The 15,549-nt window shown below is 39.3% G+C and overlaps 1 protein-coding gene across 3 annotated transcripts in view; it reads right to left on the reverse strand.

Moving 5' to 3' along the window:
* The window catches only part of WWC3 (WWC family member 3), a 99,139-nt gene that overhangs the window by 62,242 nt on the left and 21,348 nt on the right, over nt 1-15,549 (reverse strand). The window lies entirely within an intron of this gene.

Genomic DNA, 15,549 nt, shown 5'->3' on the forward strand with positions numbered 1-15,549 from the left:
TTTTAACTTCTTTCAAGTGACAATGTAGCAAAACTGTTTGTTTTTAAAAAAATAACACAAAATTCAAGACAGCACTTTATAGCAGACTTCCTCTTTTCAACTATATATTTTCAACTATTAATGATATTCTCTAGGTCCAGACATATCCAAATTACTTCCTCCGCCTCAAAAAAGAAGAGACAAACAAATGTCTCCGAAAAATTCTGAAGCAATTAGACAAGAAATAGTAATTAATAAGTAACTGCATTACTAACTAGAAGCTTAAAATATCACAGCCCTTGCTAGACAAAGTCTTAATAGATCAGTGGGCAATAGAAAACCGGCACAGCCATGTCAGTGTTGACAGGGACATTGAAAGTTCTTGGTTCCATATTATACAGAAAGACTCTAAACCAACACTGCTCTAGAACAGCAAGGTATATAAAAAATAGGAAGAATAAATGATATAAATAAAAAATCCTTTATATAAATATAAATCCTTGATGCTAATCATATTTATTATCCAAATATTCATTTTAATCTTTACTTAACCCCTAGGGTAATGTTTTCCTCTAAAAACTGTCAAAAATTCATTTACTGAAAAGCTACTAATAAAGTCATTTCAATTATATATGGGATATAGACACAACACCTTCCTCATATATCTGTTGAGGCACTTCTAATACCTACGACGATGACAACTTTGCATACATTAAATACATGCATTAATTTAGGGACTGACTTAAGCTCAACAGAATCTGTAGCATTATACTCTCTGTTGTACTTCCACTTTTATATTGCAATATCCAGTTGAGGTTTTCTGACATCAGATTTGGACTATGCTTACAAATACACTGCTGAATGGAGAGACCATTAGGACTCATAATTGCCCTTCATCAGATAACCTGTATAACACAGTAACTTGTCTGAACTAAACTACATCTGTCTTTGAACTTGGAAGTGCTTGCCCACCCCAAAATAAAACAAACCAGAACAATCCAGTGGTAAAGACTTAAAATGATGGAAATACTACTACAGCTACATTCTAGCTAGCCCAATGGTGCAGTAAGCACACCATTCAACCACCACAAACAACACAAAACTTTGCACACAGCAAACAGAAAAACTGCATTTACCCACCTCCTGAAACTATTTTATAGTGATTGAGGTTACAGTATTCAAAATTAACTGTAGCAGAATAATTTAAAAAATACCCTTACTCATTTCAATGTTGTGTTTCAACAGCTCTGCACAACAGTAGGAAGACCAAGCTACTCAGGTCAAGTAATAGCTTGATACTACTTGGTTGATTCTCCAACATGTATAAACAGTTTAGCAAGAAGATGTACATAAACTTGTGCACCACTATTTAAAGTAAAATTTTTCCATTACTGACAAATATGTAGTTTACATCATGTAATTATGCAAATCCAGAGATGCTCTATTCAAGAAAGAAAATGTTACTAGGAACTGACATAAGCACTCTCATTAATTCATCTAACAGTCAGGCAGACCAGATATTGCCAAAATACTCCTGATTTCCCTGGAATTCAGTCAAATATTAAACATACAAAGTGCAGCATTTTTTCTTAAACTCCCATGGTCTTGTTCTGAAGACATAATGTTTACAATTTCTCAAAGCAGTCTAGACATCAGCTCCTAAATTACTGCACTATAGACAAGATTTTCTTTGGAATGAGTTATGAGACTTGCTTGCCTGTTACACAAACATACCCTCACCCTTTATTCATAAATAAAACCTGCACATTATACTCTAACCTTTCACACTACAAAAACTTTAATTCAATGCTCTCTGTGATCCTGCCAGGACTCAGACTTGCAGGACAAGGACAATGTTCACTTTTTGGAAAAGGGAGACTGAAGAAAACCAATGCATCTGGTTTAACCAGTTTTCATTACAGAGTTATAAAAGCATGTATGAACAGTTTAATTAATAGTTTTGAAGGAAAACTTGTAAGGAAAAAAAAACCCCAACACATAAAAAGCTGTCTTACCGATATTCAGACCATTATTAAGTTGATGTTGCTCATTTTAAACTATAATCAAAGTTGCTCCAAATTGGCTTCCCTTCAGACAAAGCACAATGTCATATTGACTCAATGCAGTCACATTTATACCTATGTAGCTGGACCTTCAGGCAAAGACACAAAACTAAGAATTGGAAGTTTCTGCCTTGTTTTGCACTGCTTTGACAAAGTGAACTGAAAAAATACCTTCCAGGTTTAGCCAGCACAACACTGAGGACAAGATTAGTTTCTTGCCAGTTAAGGAAACTAGGGTTTTTCAGAATAATAAAGACAAAATGGAAGAGATGCAGATATCTACATTGGAGGTCAGCCACAAAGTACAGCAGTTGACTGCTGAAATTAAGTATCTTCTGGAAATACTGCTTTATCCTCTGGGTTTGTTTTTAATTAGCTTAAGTTCCATGAAATAGAAGAGATCTTTTCTACTTTTTTATAAAGAATTGTACAAGGTACATCTGTTAAAACATTTCAAAGTATTGAAATAAAGACAAAAAACTTTTCCAAGCGTTATGAAGACAAAGACACAACAAAAATGCTGCCATCTTTGATGAAACAAAAACCAGGGCTGTCCCAAACTGTGCTATTCACAGTAAAGAAAAACTAAGGCATTTATCTGATTGAGGTAGCCAACAATAACACACTCACCCATGATCACCTGTTTCCCCCAAAACAACTGGCAGACACTAACAAGAAGGTTCTGAACTTTCAGCTGAAGATGAAAATCCTCTGGGACCACTTTACAGCATTAAGTTTTTGCAGCCACTGGACCTACAGGCAAGGTACAAGTAACAACTGTCCATGGGGACTAATTCTGCACAGATCAAAAAAACCAACCTTAATGTCAGATTAACTGACTTTATCCTTTCCAAAAATGATGATGCTCTTCAGTCCTTAGGCACCCAATCTTTTGTGACTCTGAAACCCTTCAGAAGCGAATAAAGAATCACATAAGAAAGCCTTCATAATCCAAATCCAGTATATCAAGCCTAGAGAAAAATCTTTGAGCAATGTCATGCACCTCGGATCTGTCACTTCTGACTCTGCCCAAATTATATGTTTTCATCAAGAAATAAAAGCCAGGTATTTGCACTCAATCCAACAGACACATCTGAAAAGACAAGTTTTATTCACATTTTCTCTGCTTCAATTACCAAGCTTAACAGTTAGAATACAGAAATTAAACTGTAAAATAAAAGCAAACAAGTGACTAAAATAAGTATTTTCTCCTCCTTGCATACTTATTTTGAATCTTTATCCACTACAACACAAAGAAGGATTCCACAACACATTATTACAGCTTTCTGAATATGTGGCAGCAAAGCAAGTATTTCTTGAATGCATCAGTTCATGGGGTTGGATGGGGAGAAGAAAAGGCATTAAAAGATAATGGCTAAATACCATTTTAGATAATTTACTTCAAAAGTGCTTTCAGCTTCAGATACATTGTTAACAGCATCTAATTTCGACCCCCTCTTCCCATCCCCCCCTGCAAAAAAAAAACCTCACAGAAAACCTCAAACATTAAATAATAAAGAAAAGCTTTATTAGGAAAGGAAATACATACTTCACATCTCGAAAGCACAGTTTCACACATAGAGTAGGGCAACTTCATTGTCACAGACCTTCAAAACCAGAACCAGATCACTAAAAGCACAAGGCTTTGGAAAATTTTAGGTAAGATCCTCAGTCTTCCCATGGCCCTGATGCCACATTAGAGGACCCTGGCTGCTTGAAATCCCTAGGTCTAATTGAGTAAAACTTCCCCAGGGAGGAACTAAATAAAGACAAACACAGTCTGTTTTTCCAAGATCTTGAACAGGAAATCGAAAAGGTGTTCCAAAGTAGAAACTGCTGTAAACTAGCTGCCCTCCTTTAAACAATGCCTAAACACCTAAATTACATACAAGGTCACCTCACCTTTCAAAGTGGGCCTTGATTAAGAGGAAAGCACTAACCATGAGAGCTAATTATGAAAAAGAACCACCGAGTTCTGAACAAAAGTCTGTAGGAGACAGAGAGAAGGATGCAAGAATAGCAGCTGTCAGTGCTAAATTAAAAACAGTGTTTTTAATTTTGTTTCTGATTTTGGTCAGGTCCAACGGCAGCAAAAAATATAACAAAATAACAAAATTTGATACACCTCCACAAACAACTAGGAGAAAAAATTTCCTTAAACCTGATCTCAGTCTGAATTGTCATCTAATGGGATAGATGTTTCTGCTTGACAAATGCAGATACAGAAACTGTATTACTAATTTACTAGGAAACTGCATTAATTCACATTAGAGATCTGAAGAACACCATGCAATTTAAAAATTAGTAATAAAATAACTAGAAAAGAATTAGCAATCTGATAAATCTAGCAATAGTTTCTCCAAAGAAAGTATTATGCCAAGTATATTACTGAAGTGTCACAAGGCAAGAAAGAGAAAAGGCAAAATGAGAAATCATGCACACACTTTAAAGCTTTCAGTCAATGGCTTTTTCTTTCCTCCTTTCAAATGTGAATTTAAGTTACAGATACTGCTATAAAGTTCAACTAACCCTCTTGTCTTGTACCATGGCTCTTATTCCCTCCAACTGCACAGAGAGAAAAAAAAAATAAATAAAAATCCCAAACAAACCAAACCAAGAAATTGAGAAGCAATGTTGTTTCACAGACGCTGGCAAGAGCTGCTTACACTGAGGGGGAGAATGGGAGGATTGCTATTATGTTGTTTTTAAAAGTTACACTGCAGTCCTGGAGGCATTTCTTCAACATCTTCCACCACCATGGCTCTGGTCTGGGCAGCAAGAGCATCTCTGTGACAGAGAGGGACACAGCTGTGCCGTGACTCCGAGCAGGCTGCCCTCCCCAGCAGGCACTGCCCAGAGCAGGGCAGGGACACGGCAGGGACACAGTGCCCAAAGCAGGGCAGGGACACGGCAGGGACACAACAGGCACACACTGGCCAAAGCAGGGCAGGGACACGGCAGGGACACACTGCCCAAAGCAGGGCAGGGACACGGCAGGGACACACTGCCCGGAGCAGGGCAGGCACACGGCAGGCACACGCAGGGACACGCTGGCCAAAGCAGGGCAGGCACACGGCAGGGACACGCAGGGACACAGTGCCCAAAGCAGGGCAGGCACACGGCAGGCACACGCAGGGACACACTGGCCAAAGCAGGGCAGGCACACGCAGGGACACAGTGCCCAAAGCAGGGCAGGCACACGGCAGGGACACACTGGCCAAAGCAGGGCAGGCACACGCAGGGACACAGTGCCCAAAGCAGGGCAGGCACACGCAGGGACACACTGGCCAGCTGCCCAGGGAAGGAGCTTCCCCCGGCGGGCAGGACCAGGCGCCGGTCAGAGCCACGCCAGGCGGCCACGGGCTGCTCGCGGCAAGTGCCACCATGAGCTCCAGATCCACTGTTACAGCGCTCTGGAGTACACCGTGGTTTTCCTCCTCTCTGTCCTCCATCCACTCAGCTCTCTGCAAGCAGCCAAGTCATAAAAATGAACTGCATTTTGAAATAAAGTTTGGCAAATTACATACCAACTGCTTAGTCAAAAGTACAACAAAGTTCACCCAACTATAAGCATCTTTTCAAGATACAAGTTTCTTTTAACCTTTTTCTTAATCCAATTTATGTATCTTCATTTACTATGTGATTTAACATCAGACTCTGAATAAAATACCTCACTGAACAGCTATTCAATTCGTCCTTAACATCTATTCAATTCTTCCTGAAAACAGATCCACAATACAGATGGCCAGACTGAAACTTACATAAATGAAATTCTGTGCTCAGGACAAACAGTTAAAGAAGAGTCATTGCTGGGATACATTACTCTTGGAAAAAAAAGGTAACCTGCAGCAAGGAAATCACAGCACCAACTCTTCTAAAGGTCACTTGAAATTCAGTCTTTTTAAGACCACATTGTATTTTGCATCTATTGTTGTTGTTATTATTATTATTTCATTATTTTTTTTTCTCTACAGCAAATAAACTGACAATGGTGTTAATACTGTCCAATTACTGTATTTGCTTCAATTTACAAGCCAACACAGCACAAATCAATGTGCAAAACACAAGGAACAGGATGGCACTAGCTAGCCATTTGTACAGTAATAAATCAACATCTTGAAGTGCGAGGAAAATGTGTGATCACTATCAGACCATTTTTTAAATTTAAAATCTGAACAATGAGATTTTGTGATGCAAAATGTATATAAAGTTACACAGCTGAGAGAGAACCTATACGATTTATTGACTTACAAGAAGTAATATCAGCTTACATTGTCTATAAGCACCTCTAAGAAATGTACCCAAGGACACCCTCTTACCTTTCACTATTCTAGAAAAAATAAATATTTACTAGCAAGCAACAATAGTCAAATAACACACTTTTGTTTTTACCCTTTCTCATAATCCCCAAAACCAAAACAGCTGAAAACCACTGGCTTAATATGTTGAAACATAAAATGCTATGTTCAACTGCAGCTCTCGCATAACTTGTCTGGCTGCTCAGGAACTGCTGAAACAGTTCCACACAAGCAGCCAAGTCTTCCAGCAGCTATCCATTTCTTAACAGCAGCTATGATCCATATCCAAAATCAGAACACAAATATTATGGGAAATACTTGCTGAAAATATTTCATGCACACAATGAAAATGCCTTGCTCAAAAATCATAGCCAGGTTAAAAGTCAATGCTTTTAAGAAAACTATTTTTGTATCTGCAATTTATTGTGTTTTTTTACAGAGAATAAACAGTAAAAAATGGGCAGAAGGGTTAAGTAGGTCTATCTATGAATGCTTTAAAACTTATTTAGTTTATGTACACATGGATAGCCTGAAGTGACCAGCAGCTGTACAAAACCACCAGCCAAATCCTAAGATTAGCAGTGGGGCAAAGACAATTGCTGGAGGGTCTGGCTGAAGAAAAGCAGACTGGACAGCAGATGACTTGACATCTAGATCAGAAAATAGACAAAAGTATACATGGCAGCTGGGTATAAACTGTAAGAGGAAAACAGTAGGAATATGTGGCAGATAGGACAGCTAGGGAGGGGAAATTAGGAAACCGCAGTTTCTGATTTCAAATCCCACCTTCATACTGAATATGCTCTTTGCTAGAAAGAGTAACATGCAAAATATTTAAAACTTTTCTTTTGCCAGTGCTACTCAAAAATCTCTAAATATTTACAAGATCTTCTCAAGGACTTCCGTGTAAGACTCCAAAAAAAAACCCCTAAAACCAAATGAATAAGAATCAAAAGCCTTAACTAAACAATAAAGAAAATTTAACAGAGAATTTCAAAATTCAAGAAGCAATCTGAATTCTTCCACTTGTGTAAGAAGCCTAACATGACATTACATGTGTCCAGACACAGCACAGCTTTGGAGCAAGCAAGTATGCAGTGCTCTAGTTTCACTGATTCTGAACCAACATTTATAACTTTTCTCCAAAATCTGTGCATAGTAGCATTTTCCAACTACATCTGATTGATAATCAAGGTCCCAGTTAGTAAAGGCCAGGCATGTAGTTATCCATTTATTTCTTCCATCCTGCAAATCACAACTCTGCAACCTTCTCTTGGAGACAAGCAAGTCATCCAGCTGTCAGATTTCTATGTCCTCAGAATATACTAAAACCCATTTCTATGTTCAGTTCTGGCTAACAAACTGCTTGACAGTTTGTTAGTAACCTTAGTTTTGTAAAGACTCCTCTGGTTTGAGAATATAAATTTCTAGCTAGCTTATTGACCACGATCCAGCCCACCAGTTAACTAAACCATTGTGGAGAGGCAGTGGGAGAGGCAATAAGTGCTTCACCCTCACACAGAGGAGTCTATGTATGTATATGTACATGTGCTTGTGTGTAATGCCTATACACAGAAAATATTCACTTCCGACTGCCGGTCACAACTTCTGCATGCAAACATCAGATGAGGAGGAAACACCTGCACTTTCCTAATGGAAGTCACCCGAGCAAAGGTGAAAAAGTGCATCTGGCAAGATCTTACCAGCAAGTTCTTAGTAATAAGCATTTTGCACATGAACAAGAATCATGGGAGGAGTTCAAAGCAGGAAGAAAATGTAGCAGACAGGAAAATGGTCCCCAGCAGAAAAATGGGACATAAAACTCCAAATTCAAGTCCATGAAGCTCCATGTGTTAGAACAAAAAGAGGCACCAAAACAAAGCTTTACATCTCAGTAAGAAGTAAAATGGTCTTACATGCTGCAAGACACTATCATGCAGTTGAATACTTCCTGAGGACTCTTCCACGATCACTCGAAGTTTACATCAAAACAGATTAGAACATCCTCACTATTACATTGGCTATTTCACTACCAGTTTATTAAAATGTTTTGGCTATCACTAGTACTGCTTACTAGTGCAGTAGAGAAGTGTAAAGTTCTTCAAAGCTGTCTGCCCATCTATTACATTCTCTTGCTAACCTCAGGCGTCCTACATCCGTAAAGATTACACTACATTAACTATCTTGTTACCTTTAAGTCTGACTTGCTAGACTAAACTTTTCTTCAAAATTTTGAAGTCTATGTGATTGTCCCAAACATTATAGCAAAGATTTTTCTACAACTTTCTAACAGCCAATGGTTACTCAAGTTTCTGTACATTTATAATGGCTATGTCTTCACTGCTGAAGGTGCTCCCCTCCCTTAAATTTATTATTCTTCTTTACCAATTATCCGGACTGGAAATAACTAAATATATCTGTGTGTGCATATATGTATATGTGCACACATACACACACACACAAGTGATGTGTCCACATAATGTATTGATTTAATGGTCTAAACACCATTCAAGTGTTAAATGACTTAGATATTCTTCAATAAAGAAAGCACTGTGACACATTTTTGTGAACTCCTTAAACCACTTTAGACAAGTCTTAGCAACACAGAAAATCTTACATTAATTGGTAGCCTTTGGGTTGACTAGAAGGCAAGTAGTTGAAGATGCATAAAGGTTAACTTTAGAATCTTGAAGTACATATGCAGTTAGAACCCAATGGATGCAGGACTGGAAGGGATACAATCAAGTTCATAGACAATACAAAACCAGGAGGAGCTGCTGACTCCCTCAAAGACAGGGAGGCCCTGCAGAGACCTTGACGAATTAGGAGAGATGAGCAATCACCAACTGTATGAAGTTCAACAAAGGAAAGTGCCAGATTCTGCACCTAGGACGGGGCAACCCTGGATGTATGGACAGACTGGGGAAGGAGGGGCTGGAGAGCAGCGCTGTGGAAAGGGACCTGGGGCTCCTGCTCAGTGGCAACTTGAATATAAGACAGCAGTGCCCTGGCAGCCGGGAGAGCCAACCCTGTCCTGGGGGCATCAGGCACAGCACGGCCAGCTGGGCAAGGAAGGGGATTGTCCTGCTCTGCTCTGCACTGGGGCTGACGCACCTCAAGTGCTGGGGGCAGTTTTGGGTGCTGCAATGTAAGAGAGACACTAGCAAGCATCTAAAGGAGAGCAACAAAGATGGTGAAGGGCCTTGAGGAGAAGCTGTATGAGAAGCAGCTGAGGGCACTTGGTCTGTTCAGTCTGGAGAAGAAGAGACTGAGGGGAGGCCTCACTGCAGTCTACAGCTTCATCATAAGGGGAAGAGGACGGGCAGGCACTGATCTCTCCCTTGTGGTAACCAGTGACAGAACCCAAAGGAATGGCCTGAAGTTTTGTCAGGAGAGGTTTAGATTGGATATTAGGAAAGGGTTCTTTCCTCAGAGGATGGCTGGGCACTGGAACAGGCTCCCTGGGGAAGTGGTCACAGCATGAAGCCTGACACAGTTCAAGAAGCATTTGGACAATACTCTTGGGCACATGGTGTGACTCTGGGAGATAGTTCTGTGCAAGGCTGAGACCTGGGCTCTATAATCCTTGTAATCCTCCATAAACTCAGCATATTCCATGACTCTGTGAAAATCTCTCTCATACACTAAGGTCCAACATTCTGAAAACATGCCAACAAATCAGCTAAAGGGATTTTTTATTTCTGTAGTCTGAAAGAAACAATGTTTTAGAAAAGGCTATAGCTAATGTTCCCCTACAGGTAAACTGAAGTTTAATGACAATAGAAACACACATCCATGTGCCTGTATGCACAAACAAGCCTAGCACTACTCTCAGTGAAAATTTAGTTAATTTGATGCTTTAAAATATTTTAAGCCCCAACCCTCAAAAAACTTACTATACTTATACTTATTCAATTAAGTTTTTCTGAAATTATTTTCATGAAACTATTTGCACCAACAAGTATTATTCAATTATATTCATAAAAAAGAAAAAGTATGTTGAAAGTTACCAGAAACCATTTCTACAGAAATTGACAAACAATGGGAGGAAAAAGTAAATGCAACTGGCCTGAGTTAAAAAAAAAAAAAAAAAACAGTTGGAAAAATACATATTCAAGAGACTGTTCTTTTCAAGTCTTGGAACAAAGTGATGTGTAGATAAGTGCCAAAAGAATATGCATACCATGACTTCACATACATCCTATTCAAAACAAATTGTGAGGTAAAACAGTAAACAAAGGCCTCACACCCAGAAAAGTCTACAATGCCAGCTAATATTAGAAATTCAAGACAAGAGTTTCTCATTTAATCTTTCAAACCAGCTTTTCTCCTCCTTATCTTCCAACACATTTGAAAATGTGTTATACTCATCCTATATTTTTCCTAAAAGTACCACATATGGCATTTCTCAAACATGTTCAATTATCACATTCCTGGAAATTTTATGGACTCTTTTGTACCATTTCTATGTTATGTCTTCTAACATGCTACTGAGCTGTCACGCACTGACTTCGCCTGTAAAGCAGAGAAATTTTGCCTTGTAAAAGCCACAGCTCTGGCTCCAAGCCCCTCTCAGTGGAGTCTGTGCCCATGGGCATGGAGGGAACCCTGCAACCAGAGAGGACATTACACTGCACTGCAGCAGCCCCCTGCCCAAGCAGTGCAGATCTGCAAGGAAGGCTTTTCAGACTGCTCCTCTTCTTAAGTTCTGAACTACATTAATAAAGCAATACTTTATGTGAAGGTGAAAGAGTGCAATTACTGTGACATGCACACTGCATCCAAGGGCACTGTTTCAATCCCTTGCCTGAACAGTTACTAAGCCTGATGTAGCACCAAGCAACTGAAGTGGAAATATGTTGACAGGATCTTTGATGCTTTTGGGTTTCAGAGTCCATTTCTTGCAAGCACTGATCTACAGCAGTCACCTCATTATTTAAGGTTTTTCCACTCTTCCAGGAGGAACAGACCCTTAGTCAAGCATGAATGGATGAATGTTTCAGCTGCCTAGAAGTGGTGATTAGTGACTATTGTATATGTTAGCATCCTCAATACACCCATTTATTTCAAAACTCCATATTTTAGGTGGAATTACAAAAACAGTTAATGATTATCTATAAGATATTAGAAGCGGTCTAAAAATAAACCCATTAAAGAGAACTGTGCTTAAAATGTTTTATTTTCCAAACATAATCAGGAGACCTAACAAAAGAAATTTCATCTCCCTAAAACCTTTGCTGCTTTTATACCAATGGAGCAACAACCCCCCTACAAAGTAAAATAATTTCTTTAAGCCAAGTAAGTGCCTAGGGTAAAAAGCAATGGTTCTCCAACAATTTGCAGCCTTGCTACATTTCCTCCTCCACAGCTCACTCTTTGCCTTTAAAATTACAGATACAGCTGTCAAGTTATTTACACTTTATAACACGTTACTTTATATAATTCCTAAACTTTTGATTCTCAACAGTCCAAATCTACCAGCCAGAAACAGAAATTCATGTTATCTACATATATATAATGTTAACATAGATGTTGTGGAGAAGATTCTCTAAGACATGCACTTAAATTCTTAGAAGTGCTTCGACACGCCAAGTCAGCACCCTTGTCAGACAGTAATTTTCAAGCTTTTAGGAAAACTTAGCCCAGCACCTGTTCTCCCAATAAGCAATTATCCTACTATTATTATCATTCCCCAAATACACCTGCTTTCTACAGTCTTCCTTAATGCTGACCTTGCAAATTTATGCAGTATATTCCCCAATCAAAATTAGTGATTTAGTAATATATCCCAAAGTCAGTTTTACAGATTTATGTTCATCTGAACATAAGGTTCTGAACATTTTTAAGAGGTTGAACTTACAAATTTTGATGCTATTACTTCTATGGTTGCCAGTAGTTGTACAATGTATTATACCTGAGCTTCCTGTTAAACTAATAAAGTAGTTCCCAATAAGTAATACAAGGAATTACTCATAACTTCATGCTTTTACATATATACAAGAATAAAAAATACTTTGTGAAAAAATCCAGAGAAATCCAGTGAAATAATGTACTTCTAATGAATTATAATAATGCAGCATGAAAAAAAAAACTTAGAAGAATCTGCTCAAACCGAATGTAAAAAAACACTTTGAACTCTCAGAATTTTTTTTATATATAAAAATAAATCAAACCATAAAACAGCACAAGCAGTATTGAGAGTTATTTTACAGTATAAAATTTCACATATACCAGAAAATGGGAAAGTAAAAACCAGTAAACAGGAGAAAAAGCACAATTATAGAACACTGGCCATGCCATCAAACCTACAGTGATCCTAATTTGAACATAAGTGAACATCAACAAATACCTCTTCATTAAAACAGCAGTGGAAATCTGATTAAATTTACAGTAAGATATTGAAGAGGCTTCAACAGTAGATGGCCTCCTCTTCTTCCGCCCATCTCCCATGACGGAGAAGGGTAAAAATAGAGGCTTCCGTTTCCTTAGATTATTTCACTTTAAACTTTTCTAGAGCACTGAAATAGCTACTTTGCCAGCTTCCTACATTTGTGTTAGAAAAGCAGCGTTAAAAACACACATTTACAGCAACTCAGGAAACTGGCTTCTGTGGCTTGCATTATTATTATCATTTGTAAATGACAAGCCTCTCTAGAAGTGGGAGGTATCTCTTCCAAAGTCTCCTCTCGGATGTTGCTCACCCAAAGGTCCCTTGCACCACATAGTAACATATTTTTGGAATAAGCTGTACTGGCATATTTTTCTATATTTATGCATTCCTTTGCAGTTAGTAAATGCAGATATTTTCAGTGCACAGTGCTCAGTTCCCCATATCCAAAAGCAGCTCCGCTACTAGGAAGCAAAGCTTAAGAGCTGTAGAAAGACAGCTTCAGCTCCCTCCCTCCCTGCCCCGAGCCTTTGAGGAACTCGGCCACAGGAAGCCCCTAACTTCCACCACGGCAGTACAGAGTGGCCCCAGCTGTCCAGGTCATTATTTCAAGGTCAGAAAGTCACTGTCATCACCCAATTCAACTCCTGCATCCTACAAGCCACAAAACTTCAGCTGGTAATCCTTGCACCTAGCCCAACCTCATGGGTGACCTAGAACATACCTTCCATAGTGACAAGAGAACTGTTTGTAAATATTGAAAAAATTTACATCGCAGAATAAACATCTGAATTCTTTATCTGGAAGCACTGAGTATCAACAACCAAAAAGTAGCAGGAATCTAAATTCTGCTGCAATATGATGTTGTATCATCTGCACATTACTATAAAGCAGTGCCACCCATTCATTAGGAAGTCTGGTATGCTTCATTAGGCAATTTTTTTATTGCTTTTTATTCTGCTAGAGTAGAGTTGCCTTGGCTGAAGTTCTCCCTTCTGAGGGTGTGCCTCCTTCTCATCTCTTGTAAGAGTCAATTAAAACAGCTCTGCCAGTTGAAACAATGAAGCACAGGAAAAATGCTGTCCCGTCCCTCCCCACACCCCTGCTTCTATTCTTATATCAATCTCCCAGATAACCTCAGCACTGCTAACCCTGGGACCTGAATTCTGTAGGTATCCTTCTATTCCCAAGGAAAAAACATTCAAGTCTGGTGAAGGTACAAGGGAGTTGAAGAGGGGAATATTGTTGCACATGCTCATCATAGCTCTGAAGCACGGAAGCTCAGGTCTTTGCAGATTTAATCTCCACTGAACAGGATCTCCACTGATCCAGCTTTTCAGGATCTCTCTTGGCCACACAGCCATTTAACTCCAGTGTTTCAGGACATCCAAGAGGATTGCTCCTCTTTTTTTGCAAGGAGCAGCTCCAGAAAAACAATTCCACTACAACCCTGCTCCTTCAGGGAGAGACTAGGAAATCAGTTTCTCCTTCCAGTCTCAATACAAACTGTTAGCACCTGAATATCACGGAGCAAAAAAAGGAAGCAGACACAAAGGGACACAAAAGAATGAGGAACATGGGAACCAGGTGCTGGCAGAAGAGGCAGCAATGAATGCTCCAAGGAGGCACAGAGGGAGAAGCAGGATACGCAAGGAGAAAGATTAACAGCAGAGCTCACAGAAGGGACTGACCAGCAGCAGCGTGAACAGGCCACAGCCTATCTGGCTGGATGGGGAAACAAACATCTACATCCCTCTACATCCCTCTGAGCAGCTCTGAGACTGCTCTGGCTCTGTTCTCTGCTGTGCTCTCCAACTATATACCATAAATCCCACCTGCAGTTTTGTATGAAAGCTCAGTTATAACAGCTTGGTACCACTGAACTGGAGAGATCCCTGCTGCCTTCCAGTGTGCTCCCCTCCGCTGCCCTAACCTGCACAATCCCATAGCACAGCTATTTCTAACACTCATCTAACCAGACAGTAAACTAAGAGTAGGTACGCTTCACCTCACCAGAACTTCAAAAAAAGTAATGGAGAAAGGGGAAAGTAGCAGTTTGTTGTGGGGGGGGGGGGGGGGGGCATGGACACTGCATGGAGTTTATTTTGCTATCAGATGAGCAGAGAGGCAATGTAAAAAATGCATGAGGTGAGCAAGATCTACTATTCATAACAAACTACTAGCCTAACTTGCACTAAGCATCAGTCAGGTTGAGGGGCGGGGGAAAAAAGAAGAACCAAAAAGCTCACCCAGATAAAAATCAGAACAGCCACATAAAGACAGTTTCACAACAATGACGGTGCGGACATGAATTCTGGCATTTTACAATGCTTGGTCTATGCTTGGCTATGCAATTTTAATAAATATGAAAAAACACACAGATGCATCACAAAAACTTCTCAGGAAGAAAACACTGAGGCACTAGGATCCATATGTTAAAGAGCCTTCTAAAGTTTGGAAGAAAAACACAGTCTATTTTAATAGTTTCTGAGAAGCTCAAGTATACAGCAAATGAAAAACTAAAACCCCAAAAGCACCTCTGAATATGCACTGCTAGATAGTGGTACTGTAGCCCCCTGGAAGAGTAATCCCCAATATGAACACTTCCTTCAGTGCTCATGAAAGGTTAAGACCTAACAACATAAGATAATGACACAGATAACATGTTTGGGAATCAACTAATTAATCCATCTACCCGTTAACATTGTTAAAAAAATACCAAATAAACCCAAACACAAGAGCTGTGCAGGAAATAACTAGATATTCATGAAGGAAATTAACTACTAAAATACATTAAATGATTGACTGACCAAGCAATCAT

This window comes from Molothrus ater, chromosome 2, assembly GCF_012460135.2.
Source record: "Molothrus ater isolate BHLD 08-10-18 breed brown headed cowbird chromosome 2, BPBGC_Mater_1.1, whole genome shotgun sequence".
NCBI lineage: Eukaryota > Metazoa > Chordata > Aves > Passeriformes > Icteridae > Molothrus > Molothrus ater.